Genomic DNA, 14539 nt, shown 5'->3' on the forward strand with positions numbered 1-14539 from the left:
ACTGATTTAGAAGTTCCGGGAGGAAGAGTCTGGAAATACATATTTTTGTCAAGGTCTCCAAGTGATTCTTAGGTGCCCTAAAGTTTGCAAACCACAGCTTAAGACAATTTAGACCCACCTTCTCCAGGAAGCCTGCTTGATAACTCCAAGCTGGTTTTAATGCCCATCTTTTGTATATCCAAGGCACCCAGAGTTCTCTTATATCACTGCCCTTATTACCTCTGGTGGAATTCATTCAGTTATTTCCTCCCTGTTCACTCTAAACTTCTTGAAGAGAGTATCTCAGATTTATACATTTCTCCATGCCTAACTGATAGAAGGCAATCAATAATTAGTTCACTGAGTAAACACTCTGAGCTTTCTGATACCGAGAGTTAAGTTTTAAGGTCTTGGGTTTTACCTGAATTCCACCAATATTCGACAAATTTGAACCCTACAGGAGCTTTAACATCATTTACATATACAACATTTCATTCTCTGGTCCTTATTTCCATTTTGTAGTTTAATGCATTTACATTTTCACTACACTCATTACATTCAATTTTGGAAAAGCTCCACTTTAACTCTTAAAGACAGAGAAATTTTGAAAAATTTGTGGCGGGGAGGCGGTTAACTCCACTTAGAATGAAAAAATAGAAATTAAAAATAGTGAAAGGGGGACTTCCCTGGTGGCACAGTGGTTAAGAATCCACCAGCCAATGCAGGGGACACAGGTTCGAGCCCTGGTCTGGGAAGATCCCACATGCTGTGGAGCAACTAAGCCCGTGTGCCACAACTACTGAGCCTGCGCTCTAGAGCCCGTGTGCCACAACTACTGCGCCTGCATGCTGCAACTACTGAAGCCCACACGCCTAGAGCCTGTGCTCTGCAACAAGAGAAACTACTGCAATGAGAAGCCTGTGCACCACAACAAAGAGTAGCCCCCGCTTGCCGCAAGTAGAGAAAGCCCGCGTGCAGCAATGAAGACCCAACAGATCCAAAAATAAATAAATAAAATAAATTTATTTTTAAAAAAAATAGTGAAAGGCTCAAGTCAGGAACTAGATTTACACAATGAAAATGAAACTATCCACCCCTCAGGAAATTAAATGGAGTTGGTTATAAAGATGAAAGAAATGGAAGAAAGAACACACAAAACCTTACCCTTTCAAAGAGTTGGGGTTTTTCAACTTCCTGGATATTTTACATTACAAAGAGAAAAAAGATCTCTGAAACTTTGATCATGAGTTCTTTGATCACTGAATTCTCAATTCAAAGTTCTGGTAGATATAATCATTCTCTGTTCTCTCTTGCCTTATAGTGACTCAGAGCAAATCCCAACTCCTTGAAAGCTAATCTTTCCACCAGCTTTCAGATCCAATTCCTTGGGAAACGTCCTCATCAATTAGCCACTCTCCTACTATGACCTTCAGCCTTTCTCCTCCACTCCTCCCTTCGAATTGGCCTAAAATGTGCTCCTCTGTACTACTGCAAAGAAACAAGCAAAAACTGTGTGGTTCCGGGGTCAACAAACATTTTCTGCGAAGGGCCAGATTGTAAATATTTTCAAGTTTGTGTGTCATACAGTCTCTGTTCCAACTATTCAACTTTTCTGTAGACAATACGTTAAAAAGAAATGGGCATGGCTACATTCCAATAAAACTATTTACAAAACAGGAAGTGGACTAGACTTGGCCTGCAAGCCATAGTTCAACAACCCCTGCTGTAATCTCCTCAAGGCCCTATCTCATGGCTCCATTTCTTAAACTATAAATCCTGTTATGTTACTACCAGACCCCAGAAGTCCTGATTTCTATTTATTATTTCTGAAATTGTTCTTTCATAGGTCATCAATGACCACCAAACTGCCTGATTGTATTACCTGTTCCAGTCTTCATTTTCTCAAATTTGAAATTTGCCCCTCCTTCCCCGGATGTCAACAGCTCTACTTTTAAATAGCTCTATTTTTAAATATTACTTCTCAGTCTCCTCTTGGCCCCTCTTCCTCTACCTCATCCAAAAAACAATGATTTTCCAGACTTAGTCTTTCCCTCTTCTTTAGGGACACGTTCTACTGGGTGTCCTCATCCATCCATCACCCATCATTCCCCCAAAGAATCTTCTCTGAAATCCCCTGCCAAGGCTCTGGGCTTCCACTTTTTGTCCTCCTATTGCACCATGGGTGCATATTAAATTATTGCTGTTGGTTTCTTGGCCTGCTATTCCACTTCGTAGTAAAAGCAGGGATGGTATCAGTTTGCAGAGAGAGCCCACCGTAAGAAAATATTCAGTCTCTTAAAAGAGGTAATTTATAATTGCAGGGGGTCTGTGATTAGGATAATGAAATCTAGAATTTCAGGACACTGTCTTCCAAAAAGGGGAAAGAATGGCTAAAGGAAGGTAATCCAGTTTCTAGTAATGAAAAGTTTAATTATTTATGTCAGTTCTCTGTATGAAAACAACCGAAAAAGTGGAAACCAAAAAAAGCATCATCTTAAATCTACAAGGAACAGGAAACTATAAAAAGCAATGGAGGAGATTTGGAAAAGAAACAAATAGAAATTATATAAATAACAATATAAAAACTCAACGGACAGGTTTAACAGAAGACCAGACAGAGCTGACGAAAGAATTAGTGAACCGGAAGATAGATTTGAAGAAATTATCCAGAATGCAGCACAGAGAGACAACATGTTGGTAAACACAAAAGAAAGGGTAAAAGATACAGAGGATCCAGTTAGAGAACCTAACCTGCATTTACTATAGAGTATTGAGCAGAAACAATATTCAAAAAAAAAGTCTGAGAATATTTTACTCTGATAAAAGACAATAGTCCACAGTTTTAAGACGTCCCCAAAAATTACTGAAAAGGATAAAATAAATCAAATGCACATCTACAAACGCATATATTCTACAAGATAAACAGTAAAAGAGACTGTCTTCAAAAGAATTATATTTAGACTTAGAGCTGACTTCTCAACAACGATGTAAGTCACAAGACAGAAGAATAATACTCCTAATGAACTGAGAGAAAATAAATGCCAACCTAGAATAATAAACCCAACAAAAATAGCCTTCATGAATAAAAGCAAAATAAATACATTTTTAGACAAATAAAAATAGATTAGCATCAACAGAACCACTCTAAATGAAATTCTATAGCATGTACTTCAACTGGGTAAAAGAGAGAGAGAAGATGCCAGAGGAAATTTCTAAGATGCAGGGAAGAAAGAAAAGCATATAAAGTAGTAAATATTTGGGTAACTAAACAAACACTAACTGCATCAAGTAAAATTCATCTTGTGGGATAAATTAAAATACACAACTACAACAGCATATACATTTATAACTGAGGCAGCAAGCAAATGGAGTTTAAATATTTTTTTATTCTGTGGGAGGAGAATGAAAGTATTAGTTAACTTTGATAGACTTTGATAGCTAACAAGTCATGTTTTATTTTCTACAGTAATCACTGAAAGGAAAGAAACCTGCCAAATCAACTAGTCCTGAAAATGGATAGCACTGGAGTGTCACACCCATACCCGGCCATCATGGCAGTGGATATACAGAAAGATAGGATCATTAAGGGCCTTACCTTGGTAGGCCCAGATCCTGCCCCTAACAAAAAAAGGAGAAAAAAAGGGCAAGAAAAAATGGACATGGAACATGGAATCATTGAGACAAACAGAAAGCATAGAATAAGATGGTAGATTTAAATCTATGTACATAAATATCTTTTCAAGATAAGTATTTTAATATAAACACATTAAATATATATGAAAGAAATGCTCACATTAAAATAAAATCAGATTAAATATTTTTAAATTCAACTTTATGCTGCTCGTAAGAAACATAAAATTTAAGATAGTAGAAAAAAGTTCAAGGATAAATAAAGCGTAGGAAAGTCTAGAGAGGAACATCTACCTACCAACAGAAAGAGAGTGGAAATTTTAAACTAATTATTGATCTTCTTCCCTGCTGGGCAGATAAAGATTTCTGGTTATATTAGGGTATGTTACCACTGAAGTTGAAAATAGTTACCCATTATGACCAACTTCTTAAATTATGTCAACCTAGCTGTGTTAGCTTGGGGACAGTATTGCTTCTATAAGAAGTAACTCCTTTGCTCCACATGAATGCTATTTTATGCTGGATATACCTCAAGAAAAACTACTGATTTCTTTAATGACAATGATATTTATTCATTGGAGGCAAGGTAAAAAATTGGGCTGGTTTCTACCTTGATGGTTTCTGACTTTTAACATTCTCCCTTCATTTTTACTGAGGGGATTGCCTAGGATTAAGACCAGTAAGGAGTTATGCTGACATTGTGTAGCTCATTAGGCTGAGAGGGCAGCGCTCAGAACACAAATGAGCAGAATCCAATCTATGGAGACCAGTTAGGTTTGCTCCTGCACAAGCACAGATGTCCTTTCTGATCCAATCAGCAACTCTTACACCAAGGGGATCAGCAAGACTGTCAACAGAGCAGAGAAAATCTGGAACACCAGACACAATGCAAGGATGTCCCGCCTGTAGGCTGCTCCAAGGCATCATATAAGGACAGCATGTTTTGTGCACTGGAATAATACTATGGTGGTTTGCTTCTAAAATACTCTCAGATATCAGACTATTATATCTGAATGCCCCATTCCTTAATTCATCCAACAAATATTGATTGTGCACCTATGACAGGAGCTAGGTATACAATGGTTAGCTAAGAAGATGGTCTCTACCATCATGGTGTACACAGCTTAGCAAATGATCAAATCAGCTTAACTTTACAGGCCAATGTCTCACCTCAAAAAACTGATTTAATTACTATTAAGTAGTGACAAAGTTTAAAAAGTTTTAAAGTAATTTGGTGCCACTCTTCTAAAAAAACCTTAGGCCTCGAGAATTTCCAGGCCTTATTTTTTTATAGTTTTCCCTCAATGGTTTAAACTTTAATTTCTAAGCAGTGAGAGTGACTTTCTAGGTGTCTCTCAGAGATAACTTCATGTAGATGAAGTTTCCAGAATTCAGTGGCAGCACATAGAGGCAAAACAATATACAGTGGCTCTAACAGAGCTTGGCTCTGAGCATGAAAGGTTCCTGAGAGCAAGGGCTGGCAAACTACGGCCCACAGGCAAAAATCTCACAGCCACCTGGTTTTTGTAAATAAAGTTTGGTTGGAACACAGCCATGCTCATTTGTTTGTATGTTGTCTATGCCATCTGCCATACTATGATGGCAGAGTTGAACAGCTGCAACAGGGATCACATTTCCCGCAAAAGAAAACATGTTTACCATGTGGTCCTTTACAGCACAAGTTTGCTATAGAGGGAATCCAGGAAGGGACCTTCTCAGCCATACATAAAATGCACAGGCAACTGGTGAACAGCCAGGGAAAAAGGCCCTTTCAGCAGCTGGTGCATGCCAAGATGGCTCCCTGGAAGTCGCTAGGCAGTTATGTAATAAAGACTTTTATTAAAACAAAGCACCTTCATGTAATTAAAGCATCTGAACACTCTTCCTTATCAAATGCCGAAATGGCTGCTGGGCCACCTCCACTGCTTTGGTGAACCTTGATCAGGGTCCCGCTCTGAAGAGCGCACATTTTCCCCAGTTGTTTCCTAGACAGCCTGCTGCCTTCCTGTGAAAGCCTGCTCTCTGTCATCCACCCCTGCAGTGTCTGTCGTGGTACTCCATGCTGGTTCGTCAGGAAGCCAAAACTACTGCCAGGACAGTCATTCCTTCAAGAACTCACTGTGTTCAATTCAAATGCACACACCCCAAACACAGGCAATGGGCCACGTGTGGAGGCCAAACCCATTTCTCCAGGGCCCAACTGGACTCAAAGAAATAAAAAGACAGGAACGGACAGCACCTATTCATGACCTCTTTCTGAGATCGTAGTAATGAAATCCAAGTATCCTTTGAATGTTAGCTACCAAGCATCAACATTTGTCGGTCATAATGACCCTGAAAAGACAAAGTTTCCTATAACTGCAGACTGCAGAATCTTCTGGATACAGAATGGTTTCTTTGTAAGCTTTGCAATGACCGTGGTGAGACTGTATATGTTTAACTATCTCAGAGTGAAGAGTTGATCTGTAGGATGGAATCCAAGGTAGATGTTAATGAGATGCAGAGGATCTTGGAATGTTAAGTACCACCAGGGAGTCCTTTTATTTCTGTAGGTGTGAGCAAAGGAAGCAGAAGCACGCCAGAATATGCTAGACCTCAGAGCCCAGGTGAATTCTGCCAAGGCTCCCCATGCAACTGAAAATCAAATGGTCATCCTAACTATATGCGACCCCACACACTATGACCAACCCCCACTTTAGTCACTATAGTAACACACACACACACAAGCACAGAACCTTACATTTACCTGCCCTTGAAAACTTCAGAGCCCTCTCTAATTCCTCTCCCTTCTCTGAGTCCTCATCCAATCATTTTCCAAGCCCTGGGCTCCATCAACCTCCTAAATGCTGTCACGTTTAGCCCTCGCTTATTCTCATTGGCCTCTAGTTCAGGCCCTCTTCCCTTCCACGAAACTATTACAGTGGCTTTTTTGTTTGTTTCTTTTGTTTACTCCTAGTTTTTTGGGTTTAGTTTTTTGGTGTTTTGCTTTGCTTTGGTACAACATACAGGCAGCAAAGTGCACAGATCTTAAGTATGCAGTTTGAGGAATTTTCATATATGGCTACACTCACGTATGCAGACTATTTCTGGTAACTTAGAGGTCCCCCTCGTGCCCCTTCTCAGTCAGTGCTCCTCCCAAAGGCAGACACCATTCTGATGACTAACACTATAGACTAGTTTCGCCTGTTTTTGAACTTCACATGAACGGAATCATTCCTGTTGGGCTGCTGCTGAGCACTGGGCTGTGAGATTCATCCAACTGTTGCCTGTAGCGATGATGCATTCTTTTTCACTGTGGTGCACTCACCCAGTGGACTACCCTGTATTTACCTATATGACAATGTATTTACCTATTTTACTGTGATGGACATTTAAGTTGTTCACAATTCAGGGCTATGATGCACGAAGCCTGCGGTGGCCTATTCTTGGTCACTGACGTCCAGTCTCTCCCCATCACTGCTTCTCGCACAAGCCCATAAATTAACATCACATCAACACTCCCATTATATGACTCCACAGCACGTATGTGAGTGCCAATGGCGTCTCATCGGCTTTCTAGACAAAGCTAATCTCCTTTTTCTACCATTCACAGGTCTCTGCTACTGCATTTGATGCATCATCCAGGCTTTATAGCCCATCTTTGCCCCCCATGTTTGTGTTCATTTAGTCAAATTCAATCTCTCCCCACTGCTCAAGCACCCCTACTTACCTTCCCTCTCGGGGCCGTTGTTTCTGCAATGGCTTGGGTGCTGGATGCCCCTTCCCTACTACGTTCATTTATGCCTGTGGAAAATGTCCACAACCTTCTAGGCTCATATAAAAATGCCAGCTCCTCCAGGAAGCCTTGAAAAAACATCCTATTTCCCATCGTGGAAGCCCATGACATTTGAAGATTCTGCAACTATGCCCGGTGGCATAGTTGTGCTGACCACAGAGACTTCTTCTCCAGGAAGAATCACCTGGAGAACTGGATGGAATGGAAGGCCAACTGCTTTTCTCAATCCGACTGCTGATGCTACTCGTGTCATGTTCCTAAGGGCGTCCCTTTTTTTGGGTTTCTGGAATTCTGTTCAGCAAGTAAACACTCACCTAGATTAATCCTTTAATCGCTTAAGCAGTGGGAGAATTTGGCAAATCAAGAAGAAGTAAATTAGTTGGATGACGTTCAGTTTGGGGTTAATTTTAATAAAACAGGGCTTTAAAAGACATTAATTTTTGTGGGCACAATAAAAGAAAGAAAACAATTAACAAGAAAGGGTCACTAGTTATAGTCAGCCTGTGTTCTCATAATAAATATTCATCCCTTGTTGTTTGCCTAAATACTGATCACTGCGAGGCCCTGTGCTGGGAGATGTGTGGGGTGTAGGGACCACAGACTATAAACCTTTTACCCTCAAGGGTCTCACAGTCCATTGGAGAAAAAACATAGATAAGAATAAAATAATCCACGGAAATACTGTTTCGAGAAAATCTTGGAGGAAAAAGAAAGCACATGAGGAAAGCTTTCTGAGACAAACAAGAAATGAGATCAGTATTTCTGGTTGTGGAAAGAATTTCTGTAAAAAGCTGCTGTCAATTTAGAACCCATGGTGACACATTATTAGCTAACTTCTACTGGGTCAGGCTTAGGGGGATTTTTTGAAGCACAGATTGTGTCTGAAAATTAACGACCAGAATCTCTTGCACAAGTATAAAGTGGAGATCCAGCTGAGGTGGCCATCAGGTTGTTAAGCTCGCATCTAGTCATCCTTGGAGTCTCTTAAAATTGCCCCTAAGATAGTCTTCTCTGCTTTGCATAGTAACCCTGTGCAGAAATTTGCATACCTTAATCTTAAAAGAACTACGGAGAGATTTCAACCATAAAATCACTTAAGTACTTTGCTGCTTCCGACGCTCAGCACATTTATGAAGAGCCCACACAGGACTTTAGGCTGTCATCACCACTGCCCTCTGGGGGCAAGCTTCAGATTCCCTTTAATTCTTCCCTGGTCAGTATATCTCTGGGGTCACTTGCCTGTCACCTGAGAAGGCGCTTCACTTCTCTGTCCAATGGTGGAGAAAATTGCAGTGTCATTCAAATATTCTTTCCAGAGTCTTTGCTAACCTGCAGGTTTCGAGTTTGCCTCCCGCCCTGCCTGTGGGCACAGGATAATTGGTAGAAAACTGGGTGGCAGGATCCTGGGGAAAATGTGAAATCTTCACCTATCCCGCTCCCGTCTACCTGCCCGACCCCTCACTAAATAGAGCCACATCTGAGTAAGTTAACTGTGCATATGATGCTACTTCAGTGCATAAAGCCAGAGAAAAATCCTTATAAAAGCTGTTTTCCTATGAGGAGTTGTATTCAAGTCAGGATGCGTGAAGAATTTTTCCCATCAATCATGTTTCCTCATTTCTAGTTTCTAATCATCTTTACCCATAATTTTGCAGTGGGCTGTAACTAACTGGTAAAACGGCAGAGTAAGAACTGAACTACACTGTTCGTATTTTATTGATAGTCACCCAATTAATACGGTTCTCTACGGCACATTGTTCTACAGTAGACTGTACCATGCCTTCAACATGAATAATTCATTTCACATGACATGCATCAAGTCAAAATTCAAAATCATGCAACAGGCATCTACATTTTATATGTGGTTATAAAATACAAATTTTCCCAGGGTGGCTTCGGCCTCAAGTGAGTGAATGAGTGATGAGAGGGGCTGCCTTAAAACGGCTCCACTGAGCAGAGGCAGACAGTGGGGCTGCTCTGTCTCCACGATAGTGAACAGTGACAGGCAATTCAACCCCTGTGGCCCCATCACTGACTTATTTTCTTACTTAGAGTTCTTGGGACCAAAAGGAAAATATAAGCTGTATTATTCCAGGCTTACTATAAAGAAATGGTTCTCATCTACGGGATGAGAACTGCTCCTCAAGGGACACTAAGCTGTGTCTGGAGGCATTTTTCCTTGTCACAACTTGGGGGGGGTGGGTACCAGCCATCTAGTGGGTAGAGGTCAGGGACGCTGCTAAACATCCTACAATGTATTGGACAGATAACAAAGCTCCCACAACAAAGAGGCAACAGGCCTCAAATGTCAATAGTGCGAAGGTAGAGACCCTATTTTAACCTGGCGTTATCATTTTAATTTTGCAAGGCTTTTAGGTAATGGGCCCCAAATTCTGTCTTCGTTTCCCATGATTAGAATTAGCAACTTAGCACCGAGGACATAGGAGGTATTTGGTACTGACACCTTGGTAAATTGGCATAATTAATTTTATTGTTCACACATATAGATAAATAAGTCACACGTCATGTTCTGAAGAAAACCTAGCTGTAGGTGGAGCAAGTTTTCTCATTATCTGCTTAGGTACCAATGATGGGGTTCAGCCTTTGCTGCTGCTCGGAAGCTGCTTTGTTAGGGGTGCACAGTCTACCTTGAAAGATCTCAACTTGGACACGTCGGCCTCATGGTTGAAAAGAACGCAGACTTTGCCTTCAACCTTTTACACCGCTTGTGCAAGTGAGCTTTTACTTAGACTTGAGTCTTTCCTCTTTCTAAACTCTGTTTTCCTGTCTGGTGGCAACAGCATTTTGGCTGTTGAAAGCTCTATTTTTATGAAGGTTTCCCCCACAGTGCCACCATCAGCCTAACTTAACAATTTACAAATTCCTCTGTTTCTGTTTTTCAATTACTGTTCTTTTTATTTGGGTTATTTCCACTAATCCAACTAATGAAGAGGGAGAAGTTACCAGTTAAAGGTGTAAATGTTTCTTAAAAGATTGTAACTTAAAACACCTAAAGATAATGGTTAAAACAAGAGTTCAGGGCTTCCCTGGTGGCGCAGTGGTTGAGAGTCCGCCTGCCGATGCAGGGGACACAGGTTCGTGCCCCGGTCCGGGAAGATCCCACATGCCGCGGAGCAGCTGGGCCCGTGAGCCATGGCCACTGAGCCTGCGCTCCGCAATGGGAAAGGCCACAACAGTGACAGGCCCACGTACCGCAAAAAAAAAAAAAAAAAAAAGAGAGAGTTCAATCATATTTTTATATATATTCACAGTCATCAAACATACCCTAAGTTCATAATTATCATTTTACTATTTACTCATATTACTGAATTTAATATTACAATAAGTTCATTTATCTTCTAATTAAGATGGTTAATGAGACAGAATCAAGCAAACCTATGATCTTTATTTCCAACTAAATCTCAATGACATCATTATTATAACTGATTCATTTTGCCTTCCTTCATCTACTTACTTTATCTGACCAGCCTAAAATCAAACTCTCATCTTGCTTTTTTATTTAAGGCTTGTGGGAAAAGATTTTGCTTGAATTTTTAATACAGTTATATACTCAGATTTATCCTCTTTAAAGATTCTTCTTGAATAAACATTTTCCTTTTAACATTGAGTAACAAGATTGAAATTCTTAAGAAAAAGAGTCTCTATGTTGGCAGTACCCTCCTCTTGGGACCAATGAGTTGATTCCAATAAATGCCATTAGGGGAGAAAGGTGGCTCTCCCCTCCTTGTGTCCCCACTGGGGCTGTGGAGCCCCTCTCCTTCCCTAACATCGTCTCATTTAGTACATTACAGTTTGAAACCTTTCGTCAGAATGCACACACAATGTCTCTATCACAGCACATTCCCTTGACCATACTGCACTTGCTTGAACCCTGCACTTGATAAGTGCCAACAGCTGTATATAATAATATGAAGTTATAATTTTTGATGGAAAATTTCAGTTTTTGTAGCTTTGTATGTATTGCATGGTTCCCAAAGGCCCCGCTGGAAAATAAGCATAATTGATTGCAAGTTTTACAAAATTTCTCGAGAATTTGGGGCCTTCCTCAACCCTGTTTTTTAACTAAGATTTTATACTGAATAAGCTCTTCAAATAATAGCCACATTCACTAAGCAAGAACCATCGTGGTAAGCTCAAAAAAGGGTTAGTGGCATCTGGGTACAGGACTCTTCATCTCAGCCTCCTCCAAGTGAGCTAAGGACTAGCCCTTCTTGCACATCTCACTTAGTATTTCTTGACCTCTAACAGGGTGCTAACAACAGAGATTCCTCTTAAGATTTTGTGATTATTAAATGAGATATTGTATGCTATGTGCTTAAATACTGCCTGACACATAGTAGGCAGTCAATAAATAACAACAATAATAAATTATCTATTAACTGCCTAATAAGTCATCCAGCTTGAGAAAAAAATGAAACAAATGTCGGTGAGGAGAATTCATAAGTAAAACAGTAGAGTGAAACTTTCCACGCTGCATCTAAACTATCAAGGCAGTTCAATCTGGGCTAAAGGTGTGGATACATGTAAGGAAACCAGCCCAGGGCAGAATGATCCCCACACAGCAGCTTCCTGTTACTGTACCACAGGCTACGTGCTGCTGCCAGAACCCAGAGGAGCAGGCAGCTTTCTCCTCTAAAGCAGTCATCTTGGGACTGAGATATGGGTTAGTCCTGGACCGTTTCCTTTTTCCTTCTTTCCAGCTGCTTCAATGTAGGTCTCTTGTGTAAAGGCAGGGAGCTTTCCCATAACACAAGAAGTACTTTGCTACATGTGGGAGAAAAGCCCACAGATACAAACTACAGATACGCTTCTCCTTATTTAAATTAACATGACAAAGCCTGACTTATTTATCATATCCTTAAGTATCTACTACTTTACTCCAAGGCCGAAAGGCTCGAATCGAGCTTCTATTATTAACTATCTGACATGGTGTCTGGCTCTCACTAGGGATATTTCACAAGTTAGGTGAATTTGATCTTAAATATATATTCACTGAGCATCTACTGTATGGTCAGCACCATTTTATCCAGAGGGACAAGTGTCCTTGACCAGGATAATGTATAAAACTAACAAATTTCATAACTAAGTACAAGACTATTGTAAGAAATTACAGGTACCATATTGTATCTGGGGAGCATTGGTGAGAGTCTCTGCGGAAGCTGATGCGCAGGTTGAGTCTGCCATGATAGACCACCACGGGAGGAGGAGAAACCAAAGAAACCAAAGGAGAGCCTGTGTGGAGACGGAGAACAGAATGTGTGTGTATCGTTTGGGGATGGCTGCAGCCCGGATGGTGTGGAGGGCTCGTGGGAAGCTGGAGGGAAGGAGTGGACCAGATGATAAGTGCTTTTAAAGACTCTGCTAAGAAGTTTGATCTTCAGCTGGTGGCCAATGACAGGCTAGTTAAAGTTTTCAAGAATGAGAGACACGCTCAGATGTGCTTGGAGGACCAGCACAGTGCATGGTGTGGGACAGACTGGTGCCAAGATGCCAGCCATAAGCCAGTGGTAATGAGTCAGGGAGGAGGTGGCGGTGCATCAGTGGTGACAGGGGCAGTTGGCCTGGAGAAGTGGGGACAGAAGCAAGAGACCTTTAGGAGGCAGAATCTACAGGGCCTCCTGGCTACTGATTGGAGAAAGTGGACGTGAAGGCAGTCAAGGACCACAGGGATGTCTAGCCCGGGAAAACTGAGCGGAAGGAGACACTGCTACTCTGCTCACGGAATTCAGGAGGGGCGGGAGAGAAGGGAGTGAGCGAGGTCAGCAGGAGGCACGTTAAGGTTGAGAGCCCCACAGGATAGTGAGGAGAACAGAGGCAGCCGACGTGCTCATCTCTTCTGTTCCTTGTGGTCCTGGAATCCATTACTCTGTTCCAAGTCAAAACCTGTCCCAGAGTACTGTGGGTTAAGACCCTGTGGATCTGATCTTCCACCAGTGGAAACAATAATTGAGGTCCAGAAAGGGTGGCATGAAGTCCATGTCGCCTATTATGGCCAAACTCCCCTTTTCCTGCTTCCCCTTTCATTCATTTGTTCTAGTAATTCTTGTCCCTTCTCCTTCCTGCCTCCAGAGCCTCACTGGCGCCCCCTGGCGGTTAGACGCACTAGGATCTGCCAGTCCGACAGGCACACTGAGCGTCATGAGAGCTGTTCCACCTTACTTGTCCTCCTTCTTGTCATTTACATTGAGGTCATTTCCACATCGAAGTCTTCATTAGCACCCCAGGGCCTATGACAGAAAATCCAAACTGTTTGGCTTCTAAGATCTGAAGCTACACTATCGCCCCCTCCCCATCCTCCTCTGAGCCCTTCTACCAGCCAGTCCTGGCAAGGGGGCCACGTCCTACCTCTGTTCTTTATGTATGTATTTACACTATTTCCTTAACTTGAATACTGGGAGCTTTCATTTTTTAACTTTTAGACATCTTTGCTATTGTTCTAGGTCTACCTCAATTACCTCCTTTGAGAAACCTTTCCTTTCTTTTGCTTTTGTTGTAGAGTTTATAATTGACTTGCCAAATCCACTTATTTGTGATTCTTGCCTTATTCTGTGTTCTCATACTATTTTATTCACATTCCTACATGCATCTATTTGTGCCTTACACAACTGAAACTTCCTGGAGGGCACAGATGATAGTTTATTCGTTTTTGCATTTCTCATGGCCCATGAATATTTGATTGTTTAATAAAACTGAAATAACTAATCCTGGGAATTCCCTAGTGGTCCAGTAGTTAGGACTCCACGCTTCTACTGCAGGAGGCACGGGTTCGATCCCTGGTTGGGGAACTAAGAGCCTGCAAGTTATGTGGTGCGGCCAGAAAAAAACTGATATGACTAGTAATCCTAATCATAACCCAGAGTACTAAGGTTGAGAGTGTTGGGATAGAGAACTGTCTTGAGGTACATTACTTCACTTGTCATTTCTAGCCAGAGAAACACAACTTTCCAGACCTATCATCAGGAACAATACCTGGCCCGGCAGGCGAGAGGGGTACGGCCATGTAGGCCTATGGGGAGTGGCAGGGGAGTAGCTCTGGTGGGGAAAGCACAAGAGAGCATTGGTTAGGACAGAGCACAGGTGACAAGGCCAGAACTGAGGGACATGGCCCTACAGGAGGGATAGAGCCCAAAGGGC

The 14539-nt window shown here is 41.6% G+C and overlaps 1 protein-coding gene across 10 annotated transcripts in view; it reads right to left on the reverse strand.

Moving 5' to 3' along the window:
- FRMPD4 (FERM and PDZ domain containing 4) overlaps positions 1-14539 on the reverse strand; it is a 797331-nt gene that overhangs the window by 365998 nt on the left and 416794 nt on the right. Inside the window, exon 1 of one of the 10 annotated variants that reach the window (XM_060292304.2) lies at positions 12523-12612. The exons of the other annotated variants lie outside the window; for them this stretch is intronic. The gene's annotated coding sequence lies outside the window, so the exon portion shown is untranslated. Of the gene's footprint in view, positions 1-12522; positions 12613-14539 lie in introns of those variants that run through there. 10 annotated transcript variants of the gene reach the window in all.

The sequence above is a fragment of the Globicephala melas genome, chromosome X (assembly GCF_963455315.2).
Source record: "Globicephala melas chromosome X, mGloMel1.2, whole genome shotgun sequence".
NCBI classification, from domain to species: Eukaryota; Metazoa; Chordata; class Mammalia; order Artiodactyla; family Delphinidae; genus Globicephala; species Globicephala melas.